Raw genomic sequence first — 15,697 nt, forward strand, 5'->3', positions numbered from 1 at the left:
TGGCCCACATGCTAAATTTAATGGCTTTAACAATATATTCATTGGTTAGAATCATAGGAATGAAAATGACCTTTAGGCTAGGGACAGACATTACATATAAACTGGTTTAAGTGATCAGAAACTGGTTTAAAGCTGTAACAGAAGAAAAGTTCAGTGCACATAAACCAGTTTCAAAATGGCCAAAACCAAATGGCTGACCCCTCCCCCCCTGTCCCACCAGCACTTACCTGCATTTTTCCACTGACTGCTCCAGCAGTGAGGGCATGGCCAGCCCCAGCACTGGCCTGGCCTGAACTGGCCAGGGAGGGGTTTAATTCCCTCCTCCCTGTCCCACCGGCAGAGACCCAAGCCAGGGTCTGCCAGGTGCTCCCCCCTCATTGCTGCAGTGGCAGGGTCCCTGAGGCAGAGGGGGCAGAGAATGGGGTTATTCCCTCCTTTACTGCCACTGCCCCCGCTCTGGGGACCGCAGCTGGGTTTGCCTGCCCCAACTGCCTCTGCTGCTCACTCCTGCTAGGGGCAAGCAGTGGAATAAGCCCCTCCATTGGATGCCAGAGGGAGTGGGGAATAGTCCCATTCCCTGTCCCCCTGCCTAAGGGGCCCTCTGGCCACTCCCTGACCTCTGCCACTGGAGCAGCAGTCCTTCACAGGATCTGGGAAGTGTGAGCCTCTTCCCAGTGGGGGGCTGCACTGTAGGGTGGGCATTCCCCTTCCAGGAAGGGGCTTGTGCTCCAGGAAAATCATGACAGGGGCTGCTGCCCCCATCACTCACACTCCCTCTGCAGTGCTCCAGTGGTAGGGCAGAGGTGAGGTCAGAGACCAACTGACAGGGCCCCTAAGGCAGGGGGCAGGGAGTGGGGTTATTCTACCCTCTACCCCTGTGGCACCACAGCAGGGTCTGCCCACTCTGTGCTAGAGGCAAGCAGCAGAATAAGCTCCCTTCTGCCCCCTCCCTCCAGCATCCAGTGGAGGGGGCTTATTCTGCCATTTGCCCCAAGCAGGGAGCGAGTGGCAGCAGTCATGGTGGGCAGACCCGGCTGTGGTACCCAGGGGGAAGTAGGGGTAGAGGGAGGAATAATCCCCCTCCCTGCCCCCTCTGCCTCAGGGGGCCACGCTGGCTTGTGTTTGGCTGTACCCTGCCCCACTGCTGCAGGAGAGGTGGGAGGGCCTGATGGACCATGGCTTGGGTCTCTGCTGGTGGGACAGGGAGGGGGGAATTAAACTCCCTCCCTGGTCAGTTCAGTCCAGGCTACTGCCCCAGGTGGCCACACCCACCCAGCACAGCTTCTCCATAGCCAAGGGCATGCTCTAGTGTCCTCTAGCTCGTGGCCTGAGCAACTGCAGGCCTGCATTTCCTCAGTCCAGAGGGAATGTCTGTACACTTGCAAATTGGTTCAACCTAGGCAAGTTAGATTAACCTGCAAAGATTGATTCAATTCAGGCTCCAGCTTTTTGAATGTCTGACCCTAGCCTTAAGGTCATCTGGCCCAATTCCCTATGGAAATGCAGGTTGTCTGAGTTAAACTGCACTGAGTGGAATTAGCCAGTCTCAGGGTCTTGTTGCATGGTAATTTTAGGTGGCTCCTGGAGCTCTTAATACCTGTATTGTCTGCACATTAACACCTGATTCTAGTTTTAAGAACTCCTCAGGTAGCTCAAAGATATGCCATTCCAGGACAGGATTATCTTTGATCTGTGTTACCCAGCTTGTATTACATTAAGATGTAGCCACTCTAGGCCAGTGGTTCTCAACTTTTTTTGTACCAGGACCCATTTTTAAACATCGATGGCCAGTCCCGACCCAGTGCCCCTTACTCCTGAACCACTGCCCCTCACCTCTAGGACCCAGTCCTCCAGTGTGTGGGGCAGGGGATGTGTGTGTGGGGCAGGAGAGGTGTGTGTGGTGTATGGGGCCCTCAAGCAGCCCCTCACAGGCCAGCCTGCAAGGCAAAAGCCACAGTTTCCCACATTTTTCTCCTTTAAAGGTGGCTGCATGTGAGAATCCATTTTTTAAAGTTTGTTTGTGACCCTTTCATATATTTGTGTGATCTGCTTTTGGGTTGTGACCCACAGGTTGAGAAATGCTACTCTAGGCTACACCTTAGTGCAAACACCCTACCTGCCCCCACTCCCTTCCTGGCCTGGATTGGGCTTGCTGCCCCCCTTTCTTTCCCAGAACCTGAGGTCCCTGCTCACTGCCCTCCTCCTCTCACTTGTGGCTGTCCACATTGTCAGTCCCAGGGGAGCAGGCAACCTGCCTGACTGGCTGCTGCTGCCACCACCTGCCTGCATGGCTGCTGCTGCCACAACCCCCAGGCTGGGACTATCTAGGTGGACTCAGCCCGGAAAAGAGCAGCAACCCAGCAGCAATGGCTAGGCAAGCAGGTTAACCATTCCCTGCCTGCTCCCCTAGGACTGACAGTGTGGGCAGCCACAAGTAACTGAGTGGGGCGAGCAGGAAGAAGCCCCAGAGGTCAAGGGGGACCTGGGGGAGCCCTGGGGACAGAGGAGAAGCCTAGACTTTGGGGGTGGGGATTCACACCTGCTGTCCTGAAGTGTGACTGCTCCAAATTCAAGCTGGCATTAACACTGATCAATAGTTGTGTGGCTTAAAGCGTAACAAGCATAACAAAGGTGTAACAAGGCCCTCAGAGATTGTTTCAGGCTTCCTGTAAATCAGGCACCAATTGCTTCAAGACTGCATGTTTTCCTTTACAACCAGAAGAGTTACAACTTAATTTAAAACAAAAATGAACAAAAAGCTGAGAATCTGAAGAGAACGATAGACTCAGAATATGCAATGGTGCAACACTATTTTAGCTTTGAGGCCTGACTGATTCTACATGAGGTTAGGGTAGATCACACAGAAAAAGGATTTCAGCCCTCTGACCCTCTGTTGCCAACCTTGGAAAATCCTATTGGGTTCTGAGGCAATTATTTTTAGTAATTAAAATTGTGTGGGCTAAATTAAGTCCTCAGTCATATTACACCTCTTTGTCACCAGATATACCTGTACCACCTCACTGAAGACTAATCAGAAATGTAACCTAGGGTACAGTTATAGTTTTAAGGTTTATGGTTGCATAGGTGTGACATTTATAAACTGAGCGCATCTGGAATGGAATCAGAGACACAGCAAACAATTTCATAAAGGCATTTTCAGGTTAAACATACCAACACATGTATAATCATTTGTCAAACTACTGATTTTAATAGCATGGGAAAAATCCCAATCCTATACATCTGATACTGGCTATAAAGCAGTGTTATATATCACAATCTGCTCTGCTGATTTAACTACTGCATTTCTGGACTTGTATTCCTCACACAGACAAGCCTCTCATTTTCCATCACTCAGAGTGGTGAAATCACTTGGAGTTGTGGAAGAAATACAGGTCACAATGTGGAATGCTGAAGGGACATTGTTTCCTCCCTTGAGAGAGAAGAGAGAGGAACAATCACGTTTCCCAAAACACTTTCATGAGAAAGAAAAGCTGGAGCTTTATTTTACAAACACACTTTAACAATCTAACACTGAATTATTCATACCAGTTTTGAAATACAAACTTTATAACCCTGAATTAATTGCCCTTGGTGGTGAGTGCATCTAGACTCATTGTAAATAATTTGCCAATTGAAACACAAACACATTCTGCACAAGGAAGATGTTAACACAAACAGTGTCATAGACTTAACAATATCCTAACCTCCTTCTCCTTAACTGCTTTGGACCAAATTCTACTCTTGAAGACAGTGAAGTAACTGGATTAACATGGATGCAACAGGGCAGTGTTTTTTCAGCTGTTCTTATTTTGTTTGGGAGATAATTGATTCTCTTAGTCCATGGACTTGATCAGATTTCCATTCGGCCCTTCTAATCAAAGTTTTCTGGCCTCTTTTTCCTCACAGATCATAGTACTGTGAAGGGCTTAAAATGGGATAATTCTCCATTTAAGCTCTGTTACCCAGGCAACTACAAGAAGTCCATGAGAAGGGACAATTTCTTGATATATGTTCCCTAAACCATCTCTACCCTGTGAAGCAATGCAGTGTAACCACTTTTGTCTTATAAGATGTAAAGTAAAAAAATATTTATTTGGGCCTTTCTGCAGAGAGGATGGAGGAACCCTAGGAAACAGACCCAAAGGGACAAGCCTTGCTTTATACACTTATGGTACAATAACTACTAATATCTTTTCCCACTACAGAATTCTCTGGAGTGGGTTATTCATCGAGTTCATAGTGCCAGTAAGTAGAGAAGTTTCAATATGATGCATAAATCTATAGTACAGTTGATCCCAAATATATTGCATATTGCAAAATATATTGACTGCTGATGTTTTGATGATTTTATTTCCATATAATCTCTGTGGCACACTGTGAACACTGTTGTTTGTTAATGAATCAAATTGTTCTTTATAAGAAAAATACAAGAACATTAGTTTTTGATTAAAATAATTTTGAGGACTATTTGTTTTATTAGGTGTCAGAACCAAGTAGTTGTATGCCTATGGCACAGTGGAAAATTCCATTGGTGGCAGTAACTAGGTCACGGTGGAAAATTCCGCTATGTCAGAACCCAATAACTATATGCCGCAGTAATGGAAAGTTACAGCTTAGAAAAAGTTCCCGCCAACTTTATGCAAATATGCACACCACCATTGGCTGGTTCCAAATTATTCATATTTGGCGGCTAGTGATTGGCTTGTTAGTCATATAAAAATTAGAGCAGTTTCCGCCCATGTTGGAGAACTCAGAGAACTCGGAAAACTCCGCACATTTCTCAGAGTGTGGAGAACTCCGTGCATTTCTCGGAGTGAACCTGGTGGACTGATCACCCACCAGCGACTCCCCGTCACCGACCTACCCGACATACCCCCGCATCTTGCATGCTTGCTCAGCCGTTCACGGACATCTTATCTTGTTCTCAGAAAGCTTTCATCCTGTTCCATTTGCAACTGTAACCTAAGTCAGTTTTCCGTCCTGCACTGTAATCACCACCAGTGTAAGTAAAGCAACCTTAGTTTAACCAATACGTATCGGTGCTTAATTCTACTCTATCGGTCAAAAGTACCCACCTGCCGTTTTGGGCTACTGGCCACAGCCCGGCCTACCACTCGACTGCCACATTAGGCTTTTAAGAAGTAAATGAAAACTGAAATTCTGTCTACCAGTGAAAGCTAATTTATGCCTTTTAGCTAATAGGCTGAATCCTGAGCTGTGCTGAGCTCTGGCTTAGTACTTCTGATGCAGGTAGGGTAAGGAGGAATGTGACAAAATCATTTAGAAATTTCCCTAATCCAGGAACCAAAATGATTTCCATCTATATTTTAAAGTCTGCTGGTATCAACATTCCCATTAGGACCAGGTGGTCACAGCACTGTTCACTCTAGTTCTGTTCCCATTGTGGAGGGAAGGGGGTGAGTGCCATAGAGCCAATTATGTCAACGTTATGCCACCAAAGTATTTCTGTACATTAGAGGAATCCTCAGCTATCCCTTCAGTTCAGCCTTCTCAATGACTTGTGTGGCCAGAACAGATATCTATTTTAGGCAAGAATGTTTTTGGTGATGGTTTGATGTTTAATACTCAGTTACTGATAGCAAATTCTGGGTTGAAAAGGCATTCTTACAGTCTTTCAGGTTAGGGACAGAAGTTACACATAAACCGGTTTAAGTAATCAGAAACTGGTTTAAACCTGTAACAGAAGAGAAGTTCAGTGCACATAAACCAGTTTCAAAATGACTGAAACTGGTTTAAGATAAACCTGGTTGAATGTAGTATCAGACTTAACTGATTTGGGTCAAACCAGTTTATGAAATTTCTGTTCCAGACCTCTTCCTGGTTCAAGTTAAATCACAGTCCCCCAGCATGCCAGCATGCTTTCCAGCCTTGGGCTGGGCTGGGCTAGGCTGGGCTGGGCTGTCTGGCTTCAGAAGGGAAGGGTTGGCTTCAGAAGGGCAAAGGGACCAGAGGGGGGCAGGGAGTCAGGGACTACCGCCCCCCCCCCCCACAAAATCCTGGCTGGGGTCTGGGGCTAGGGAGGGGGGATTAAATTTCCCTTCCCCTGAGTGCAGAGCTGCCCTGCCAGAAACTTACTGCTGGCTGCAACTGTGGACTACAAACCCCAGAGGCACCTGGAAGCAGGAAGAGGAAATGATGAGCAACCCTTTACAGTCCTGCTACTGTGAGTCTGGACTGCAAATCTCAGAGACCTTTGGGGCAGCAGGAAGAGGAAGTGAACACACAGCCCATGTTGGCTACCTGCCATGGAGCCATGCTTTAGCACCCCCTGGCTTCTGGCCTGAGCCACTGCAGGCATGTGGCTGCATTTCCTGAATCAAAAGTGAATGTCTGCCCAGTTGTTTCTCAGTTTAATCTCTGCAGTTTAAATTAACCTGCAAAGACTGAATCAAGTCAGCCTCAGACTTTTTGACTGTCTGTACTTAGCCTCACAGATCCACAATTTTAGTCTTAATCTTTGGACAACAATATTGCTTTTGAGAAAACCTTTGGAAAATGTTCACAAAGTATTTGGCACATGCCTTCACAGGAAGATGGTAGGTCTGCCGCCTGATATCCTGTATGGACATTTTCCTTTTTCCCCACAGTCAACATATTTTAGAATTTTAAAGTGATGTGTTTTAAATCATATCTTTATGTGTTTTAAATCAGGGATGACCATTTCCCTGAGTCTGATATGCAGTAGCTGAGAGTATTTGGCTAGCCTGTGGCTTACAATACTCTTTTCTTGTTATCTACTTTTGTATGGCAGGAAAGAATTTGAATTTTCTCTCTTAATCAACCTTGATTAAGGCTTGCTTTAGTAGCAATTACCTAGAGATTTGGAGGTTTACTTTAGTTTAAGTAAAGATTAAAAAAATGAAGGAGGGGTTATTTAAAAAAAATTTCACTCTGCTCCTGATAATGTCCATGATAATGTTTGCACTGATTTCAGGGGGAGCAGTTTTAAGCCAATTGGCAATCCAGTTCGATATGCTTATACAGTATGAGCCATTTTGCAAGATTGTTTTGTCTAAACCCCTTATCAGGCCTAAGTGTTATTCTTCCCTATTTGTTTAGGAGCAGGGGTTAGACATCTTGTATTTGTTATTTATGGGCTCCCAAGTAAATAAGTACTGAAGACAAATGTAGTGACTTATGTCAAATGCTGCCAGAATGAAAGACGCATATGAAATGTTTCAGGTACATAATCTATAAGGAGCTGTCAAGGAACATCTGATTCTACATATCTTTTCAACCAACACAGTGATCCAAATGTAAATTCCTTTACTCAGACATATTATATAGAACTGTCATTCCAAAAGTACCATAGTGACCATAAAGCTGTGGTTCTCAACCTTTTTAGACTCAGGGCACCTCCCTACAACTTTTTTGAATTTGATGGCACACCATTTGAGAACCACGGTTGTGCTGTCTCAGTTTACCTCAGCGTGGTGTTGCTGCTGCAGTGCCTCTGCCATCAGGTAAAAATGCCCGACATTTCAGTCACAGCCAGACTGGAAAGGGCTGTCACACACCTGCCTCCATTAAGGTTGTCTAAAAAACCTAAAGCAGGCAGGAGTGTCTGCTCTTGCCACACCCTTTCCCAATCTGACCCTGCATGATTTCTTCCAGAAACAGAGAGTGAGGGTGGAACACATGATACGGTCCTACAGCACCCTCATTTGAGAACCACTACCATAAATCGATGCATGGCTTACGTTAATGTGTATATGGATCTTTGTGATATGTAATACGGCTCATTTTTTGGTAGTTACATTTTTCTTAATTACACATATGGACCCCACACCATACTATTGCAGCATCCCACCATCTACAATGTATTTATCCTTATGCTATCATTGTTCCACATTTTGAAGATGCAGAGAAGTCGCACAGAAAGCCTGCAGAACAGAAGGAAATTGAATCTCAATATTTCATGTTCCAGGTTATCCCCTTAAACATTGTTATTTCCAGATACTCCTATAAATTAAGGATCTTGATTTCACTTCTTTCATGACTGTGGGCCTAATCCTGATAGATGCCGAGTGTCTTTGCTTCCTTTTGTAGGCAATAGAGATCTGGGATGCTCAGCATCTCCCAAACAGCATGGAATTTGCTGACACAATACCTTTTTCTTTGCTGACATGCCATATCATAGGTGGCAGGTGGTAAAACATAGTTGAATGGCCAGAGTGTGAAATGGCTTTGTCTTCATTCACAGAGTTATAAGATGCTTAGACCTCTTCTTAAGAAATAAGGGAAATATTATCAGTGAAAAAAACCCACTTGATCGACAAATTATTTATGGGAAGTTTTGTACTTAAGTGGAAATAAAAGCCCTTATGGCATAAAACCAGTGGCACTGTGACAACCAACTGGAAACTGCTAACGTTAGAAGAGTGATTCTCAACCAGGGTGCTGTGAGATCATTCCACCTATGCCACTGGGTGCCATGCATTAGTAGCACTGTTAGGTGTGCAAACACCTACACAATATTAGTCACAAGACAAAACCAGAGATTTCAAATAGAAATCTCTAGTGTTCAAAACAAGTTGACTTGTGATCATTTTGCAACAGAATTGCTCTGTTGTTTGTCCATAGTCAAAAAAAATTAGTGAAAGCTAAGAACTGGCATTTTCTGAGAGGTGCCTCAGCTCTAAAAATGTTAAGAACCACTGTGTTAGAAGTAGCCCCGCCAGACATGATTTAGTAGTCAGAGTACCATTTGGCTACCTAAAGTAGGTGATAAATCCAGTTTATCATAGGGCTCTGCAATTATCAAAGACATCACATGACATATGTGCAATAAATATACTTTCATTTTTGTGTATCTCTTGAAGGTATTTCTAAGGTGCTTATTATTGCAGCACCTGAAGGCTAGCGTATTATATTATCTGGTTACGTACAGTCCTGCAAATATTCAAAGTGACTAATTAATTCTGGATGTGCAACTTGTAACTGATTCCACGATCTAAAAATCAGGCCGCTTTAAGATTTCTCAGAAGTCAAGCACTGAGAACCACTTAGAGAATTTGAGGCAATGTACATTGGGCAGGTTTTGTGGATCTTATTTAAAAATAAAGGTTTTATTTATCAAATAATATAGCGACTATCCTATTGCACATTGGCTGCTACAGGAATGGCTAGGAAGCTCATGCTGAATCTGACAGGGAGAACGTGATGAAAAATCAGACACGGGTTTAATTACAGGTTAAATACTGGTCATTTTTCACCTGAATCTGTCCAAAACCAGATCTGCCAAAGCAAACAGAAGCACATGGTAGAAATTCTACTGTCTTTAAAGAAAAGGAAGATATACCCTTCTCTGAGTTATGCACAAAGGGCAGAATAAAGACCTAAGAATAAATCCCAGTGCTATATATTTAAGTTGTTGTACGTTATAATTGTAAGCTTCATTGTAACATTATGAAAGAGCACTACAGCCAAGTTATTTTCAATATAAAAATTTAAATCTTTTCTCTCTCCATTTTTTGGTGCATAAACAAAGCAATTGCTTAAAACAAGATACTCATAATTAAGGCTTTTTATATCCTGTGCTTGCGTTATATATGGCCTTCCTCATGTCTGGAAGAATATGGCATTACAGAGGAAGCCATCAAACTCATGTATAATCATACTGTATTATTTTATTTTTGCCTTTGCTGACCACTGTAACCAGTATGCATCAAAATCTCTGGCAAAAGACACAAGGAAGATGAACTTAACAGAAACAGAAACAATAAAACTGTTGTTTTTTTCCTTCTGCATCTGAGTGGCAATACAATTCATCCAGAAGGGGGAGCTATCAGCCTGCATGCCGCAGAGTCTAGCAGACAGCCTGTTATCTTGTCTACTGCTTGAAATTTGTCTGACAGGAAAATTTCAACACAAACCATGCAATTCGGTGCTGGAGCACGCTGGACCTCATCTGCTTAAAAGATGCACAGATATAGTCATCACACTTCATAATTTAATAAACTGCTAAAAAATTACACACATTTTCATTTTAGCGACTTAGGTCCCACAACTAAACTCACGATGCTACGAAGACATTTAAATTTTTCACTAATATGTCATGAGCACTGCACCCATTGCAAATTAATGAGTCTCTGAATAGCACTGTGCATTTGTCATTTGAATTTATGCTAATGCAGTGAGGTCTCCTGATGATGTTGATAGTCCACAGCAGCTGCTCAAACTATAGAATATACATGCATGTTCCTCCACTTTTTATTCTTCTTTCCTTGGATTTTTCTGGCTTGTCGTTTGGGCTGCAGTCCTGCAGCTGGTTATTGATAGGGCTGCTAATTATCTTTGACTTTACACTACAGTCTTGACCCCCAACACTGAGCAGAAGTAATGGATCAGTGTTGAGAGAATTATGTACATCACACAGTGACAACCTCAGACCAGGAGGTCAGAAGAAGTTCATTGAGAACCAATGGTATTTACAAAGAATGTTGGCATGGTAACAGATAACGTATTTTTTCCCCCAAATAAATTATACCAAGTATACCCATAAGTCAGTCTGAGGCCGTGACTACACTCACATGAATTATATATTACAACTACATTAAACGACACTTGTTTCTTCTGTATGCAAAAACAGTGGGGTTCTATCATTTACCCTCTTCACATAGAAGAATGGAGATTTCAACAGCCAGTGCATCCTAATGGTTGTCAGATCCTGGCCAAGGGCTAGCACTCTCCATTCTTAGTTCAAGCAACCTCCTCTACATTTTTAGTTCAAACAGTGCCTTTGGGTAATGAAGAACAGTGTCAAAACCAAGTGCACATGGGGGCCAATTGAGGAAATAAAGAAGAAAGTGGGAAGGCAATTGGTAGTAAAAGTTTCAAAACGTTGGTTTATCAGTGAGCCGGAATATATTCAGAATTTGGAATATTCCAAAGCAAACTACAGTCTACACCATCTTTAGCTCTAAACATGACAATTATAGTGCCACTAATATACCCAGGAAACAATTATTTGAACTGCTTAATCATTTTCAAATGACTCAGAAAAATTAAGAAGGGAGCTGAAATGAGGAGCACAGAACTGAAGATTCAGCTTGTTAAAAAGCATTCCATTTTACACAGGCCTCTAATTTCCACGAGGCTAGAAAGGTTTAGTAGTTTAATTGTGGAATATCTGAGAGCAGCAACACTACAGCAGCAAGTACAGTATGGCCTTTTGTTTGCACTAGGTTCTTTTATTGAGAATGAAGCTGTGTCACATAAGGGAACTTGAGTGAATTTTTTGATAAATGTCTAAATTAGACAGACGAATGCATCCTACTGTCTCTTAAATACTATCAGGGAAGGTTTAGAAAAAAAAAATCGACCAGTTAATCTCAAACATTACAGAGAAGCTCTTAAACTGAACAATGGAATACACAAAAGGGAAAAGATAGCTAACTGACTCCACTGTCTTGAAGCTGCTCTAGGCAGAACTCTCAAGAGAGCTACTTAATATATATATCTATATATTCTAGCACCATTCTAAGGGTTAAAGGGCCACTTCAGAGGAACAGGCTTCACTAAGCAGCAGCAAATAGCTACTTTACTATAGCACTGCAGTTTTCCCATCAAGGAGGGTAAAGACATTTTCACTGTTCTTGAAAAAAACTTTGAAATGTAAACTTGTTCGATTGATGGCTCCTTCTGGTCCTGGCAGCCTTTTTGATAGCTGGTGCTCTTTCTAGAATACTTGTTAAAGATGTCTCTGTAGTGGAGATGTTGTTTTTATGTGATTTTTTTTTTAAAAGTCAGTGCATGTGAGAGTGGAGATGGGCTCTCGTCTTGTATGCATCAGACTGACAGGGGAACACCTACTTCTGCTGCCCTTGTTCATTGTAATACTTTACATGATTAGTCTCTCTCAAAGCTGTTTTTCTGCCTAAACCTTCAATCCTTTTTGAATTTAGCCACTCCTACAGTGACTCCTGCTTAGAAATACAAGCCCTGGCATTACTGCAAGCTGTTGCAACATGCTGTGCATGTCAAGGTCAGAGGCAGGAACAGGCACCTGCCTCAAATAATGCAAGAGATAACTACAGCTGTTAACCACTTCTTATAATGAGGACTGACTACAATGAATAGGGAACAGGCATGAACTCAGACCCAAGTCTAAAAAGTTAATGTATCAGGTTCTTCCCTTTGCCGGCAGTGATAGGAGCCTAACTGATGACCTTTAGAGGCAAATAAACCCATCATTCCGGTTCAGTGGCTGCAGTTCTATTTACGGTAGTACAACTATGAAAATGACTGCACTTACATATAGCAGCTTCATTCTCATAAGGTTCTTAGGTTTGGAAACATTTTATTTTGCTCATGTAAACTCTCTCCCTAAGATTGTCACAGACAGAGTTTTCTTATCTCTTACAGCTCTTCCTTCTGGCTCATTTTAATCCCCTCACCAAGGTATAATTTTAGTAGTGATCCCACCAATTGGAATAGTAAATGGTGTCACTAACATGGGAGCTTTTCTCAGAGTAACATCTTGATGCCAGCAATTTTCCACAGATCTGGAGGTTCAGATTCTGCTCCCAAGGAAGACTGGAGATTCTGGTGTATACAGTGCCACAGCAATGAAGTTTGGTGCCTGGGGCAAAGCCCGCAGTGGCAGCCTGCCCTTGCCCCATGCACAGATCTGGGGAGCACATGCTCCCTCATGCTTGCTTGGGAGTGCATGCAGCAGCAGGAGCTGCCCTTCCTCCATCCCTGTGCTCCCCAAATGAGCTATTTGTGGCTCCGTCCTGGGCCCTGCCCCAGCTGGGCAGAGACTGTTGGTACCCCTTCACTTTGGCGCCCTGCTCACCCCCCGCTTGGTGTATACACATGACAAACAATATTGTCGTTTATGGAAACAACTGGCCCTTGGATACTGTCTCAATGGTTTACAGTGGAGATAGAAGGTCCACTCCTCCATAATCCTGCCTTAGTGTCTATGTCGAAGATCCTGGTGACCTCTCACGCATACACCATGATCCAGAAGGATCGACAGTTGTCTACTACTAATCAGTTATAATCCAAGACAACTAATTTATTTTTCCTGGCACTTGACAAAGCTATTAAGTAGCTATTGATCTTTATTAAGAGATTATTCTTCTTCTGTGCTGCAGTGGGAATATCAATTACAATACAATAGTTACCACAGCACAAAGTAAGAAAATATTATTTTTTTCCCATAAATTTTGTAGAACGAAATATTCTCTAGTCCACCCCATTCTTAGATCTTCAGAAGGACTTCAGAAAATGTCATAAATCAGGCACTAGAAAGTGAATAATTTAACATGCCACAACAATCCATGAGGTAATGGCAAATATATTGCTGGTGTGATACTTATGGTCTAAAGATTTATTTTAAAAAACACAGCTAATCCTGATAATGTGCTGTGCTAGCCACAACTCTAGGTAAACTATATTATGCTCTGAAGTCTCTCTGGGCTCTAAGGAGATCTTCTTACTCCAAAATGATAAATAGAGTCGGTAGAACCTTACAACCTCTTTATATTAATGTGGTCACAGAAGTTGTGAAGGGGAGAAATGTTAAGCACTTCCATGTTTCTCTTCATTTAAAAACCATTAATGAATCTTCATAAAATTCCTTATAACTAGGTGGGTATTATGTTTCTAACAGGGCTCAGTGAAAATACTCAGACTTGAAAGTTTTCACTGAAACTATTGTGAGAAATATGTCTTTTTTTCAACTAGCTCTACACTAACCTTAACCTCTCCGCTCTACCTTAACTGTAGAGAGTTTAAGATGAGTCAAAAGATAAGGACCTAAAAATGGAGGTTCTTAAGATCAGCAGCCACTTCTTTAAGACAGAGGTAGACCCTCAGCTGATGTAGGTCAGGCTAGCTCTATTGACATCAGTGAGTGACACACCAGTTAAAGACGTGGCCCTCTGGCTAAGTGTGATTTTTTAAGGCTATAAAAGAAGTCAGGTGTCAGACCTGGGATTCAAACTCAAGTGTACTTAGCTTCCAATTCTGTTTTCAGAACTAAACAAGGATTAAAAATAGCCTAAAATTGGAACTACACATCTAGGGTCTCCAAATACTGCTAACAAAAAACGGTAAGCATTATGTTTCCTGACTCTGTTAACCAAATCACTGTCACAATCATGGTTATATCCTTGCACAGAAACTGATTCCTAATGAACTATTGCAATTTTCTGTATATAGAAATAGCATTCAAATTAATTAATGTCATACAAAAACTTAAGAAGCTATCAAGGCAGAGCTAACCTTCTGAGCAAAGTCAAAGACAGTACTAAGCAGCTAAATTAAGGATATAAGCGGGATGGCAGAGTTTAAAGAACCTAGTGGAGGGGTTGACTCTGCAATCCTTGCTCATAGTGAATAGGAAATCACTTATACAAGGGGTTGGATCTTTTTTGTGAACTTTTAAGTTCCCCAAATGAACTCCTTTGGAGGGCCACAAGATCATATATATCAGACAGAAAAACTATGAAATTGAAGCTGCAAGTGTCTCTTTTAATCCATGGAAGGGTACAGCAAGCATGCTTCACATGTGCTAAACAGCTGCCAGTGAGGTATTCTCAGCACCACAATATGGCTACCTGTGCAACTGAAAATTTGCTTGGGCTGGATTTGGTCCCTGACCCTACAGCTACTGTGAAATCCTCATCTGATCAATTAAGGTAGAAGTGGACCTGATCCAATGCTTCAGTTGTGAATGTAACCACTCCCACCCACCAGACCTCTAGAGCTCAGGCACATCTCTGCTGTAAATTAAACATTTTCTCTAAAGCTATTTATTTGATTTTCTATAAGCATCATGTCCAGATGCTATGGGTATGTTTGAAGGCAGCTCTTGCTTTTTTAACTCCATATGTGGCATGAATGTTTATTAACATATCATATTGGATGGGATTTTAACTCAAAGGGAAAAAATAACTTTTCCAGACACTTGTTTGAAACACAGCTTTTGATTCAGTTAGCTTCTCAGAACTAGCAACTTAGCAAAATTCTATTGTTTCAACAGACAGAGGCATCAAATGCAGCCTTTTCCTCCACCCAGTTCCATAGTGCTGACATTATCTGGTGAATGGTGTGTCGGATGAGCAACTCTGATTCAACTGCTATCCTTGTGGGTTTGTGCTTTTCCTTGCAAAATCATTCCCTTGCATAATTCCTATGTTCAGTTCAGAGGCTTGGAAATCTGGCTGCTTAGCAAAATTAAAAGGACTTAATTTACCAGCCATCAATTCAGCAATCTGTAGTCTAGGGGTGGGCAATTATTTGGGCTGGAGGGCCACTTAAGGAGTTTTGGTGAACTGTTGAGGGCTGAGGGGGTGGGGGCCAGGGAGATGCTGGCAGCTAGGCCCACATGGGATGGGGTATGATGCAGTGCACAGAGTAGCCATCCTGCTCGCCTGTCCACTGCAATGAGCTGCTGCTGCTATACCACACTGGGAAAGTTGGAGATGGCTGCCCCAGGCTGAGCCCCCCCTGCTCATGAACTCACCTCCTAGTGGTGCTGCAGCAGTAGCAGCTCATTGCAGTAGGTGGGCAGGACAGTTACTTGGTGCATTGCATCGCACCTTATCCTGTGTGGTTGCACAGTCCTGGCATCAAAATGAAGCTAGGCAGGGGGAGAGGGAGGAGATGGATGCGGGGGCTGGAGGAGTTTGTGCGCTGTGTAGCTCAGCCCAGCTCGGCCCCA

General features: G+C 42.9%; 1 protein-coding gene across 5 annotated transcripts in view; it reads left to right on the forward strand.

Annotated features, from left to right (window-relative positions):
• The window catches only part of CETN3 (centrin 3), a 195,439-nt gene that overhangs the window by 96,292 nt on the left and 83,450 nt on the right, over positions 1–15,697 (forward strand). For 4 of the 5 annotated variants that reach the window (XR_009461091.1, XR_009461092.1, XR_009461095.1 and 1 more), the window contains exon 5: positions 15,017–15,121. The gene's annotated coding sequence lies outside the window, so the exon portion shown is untranslated. Of the gene's footprint in view, positions 1–15,016; positions 15,126–15,697 lie in introns of all 5 variants that reach the window. The other variant, XR_009461093.1, reaches the window with a different exon arrangement.

Source organism: Alligator mississippiensis, chromosome 3 (assembly GCF_030867095.1).
Source record: "Alligator mississippiensis isolate rAllMis1 chromosome 3, rAllMis1, whole genome shotgun sequence".
In the NCBI taxonomy this organism is placed as follows: Eukaryota; Metazoa; Chordata; order Crocodylia; family Alligatoridae; genus Alligator; species Alligator mississippiensis.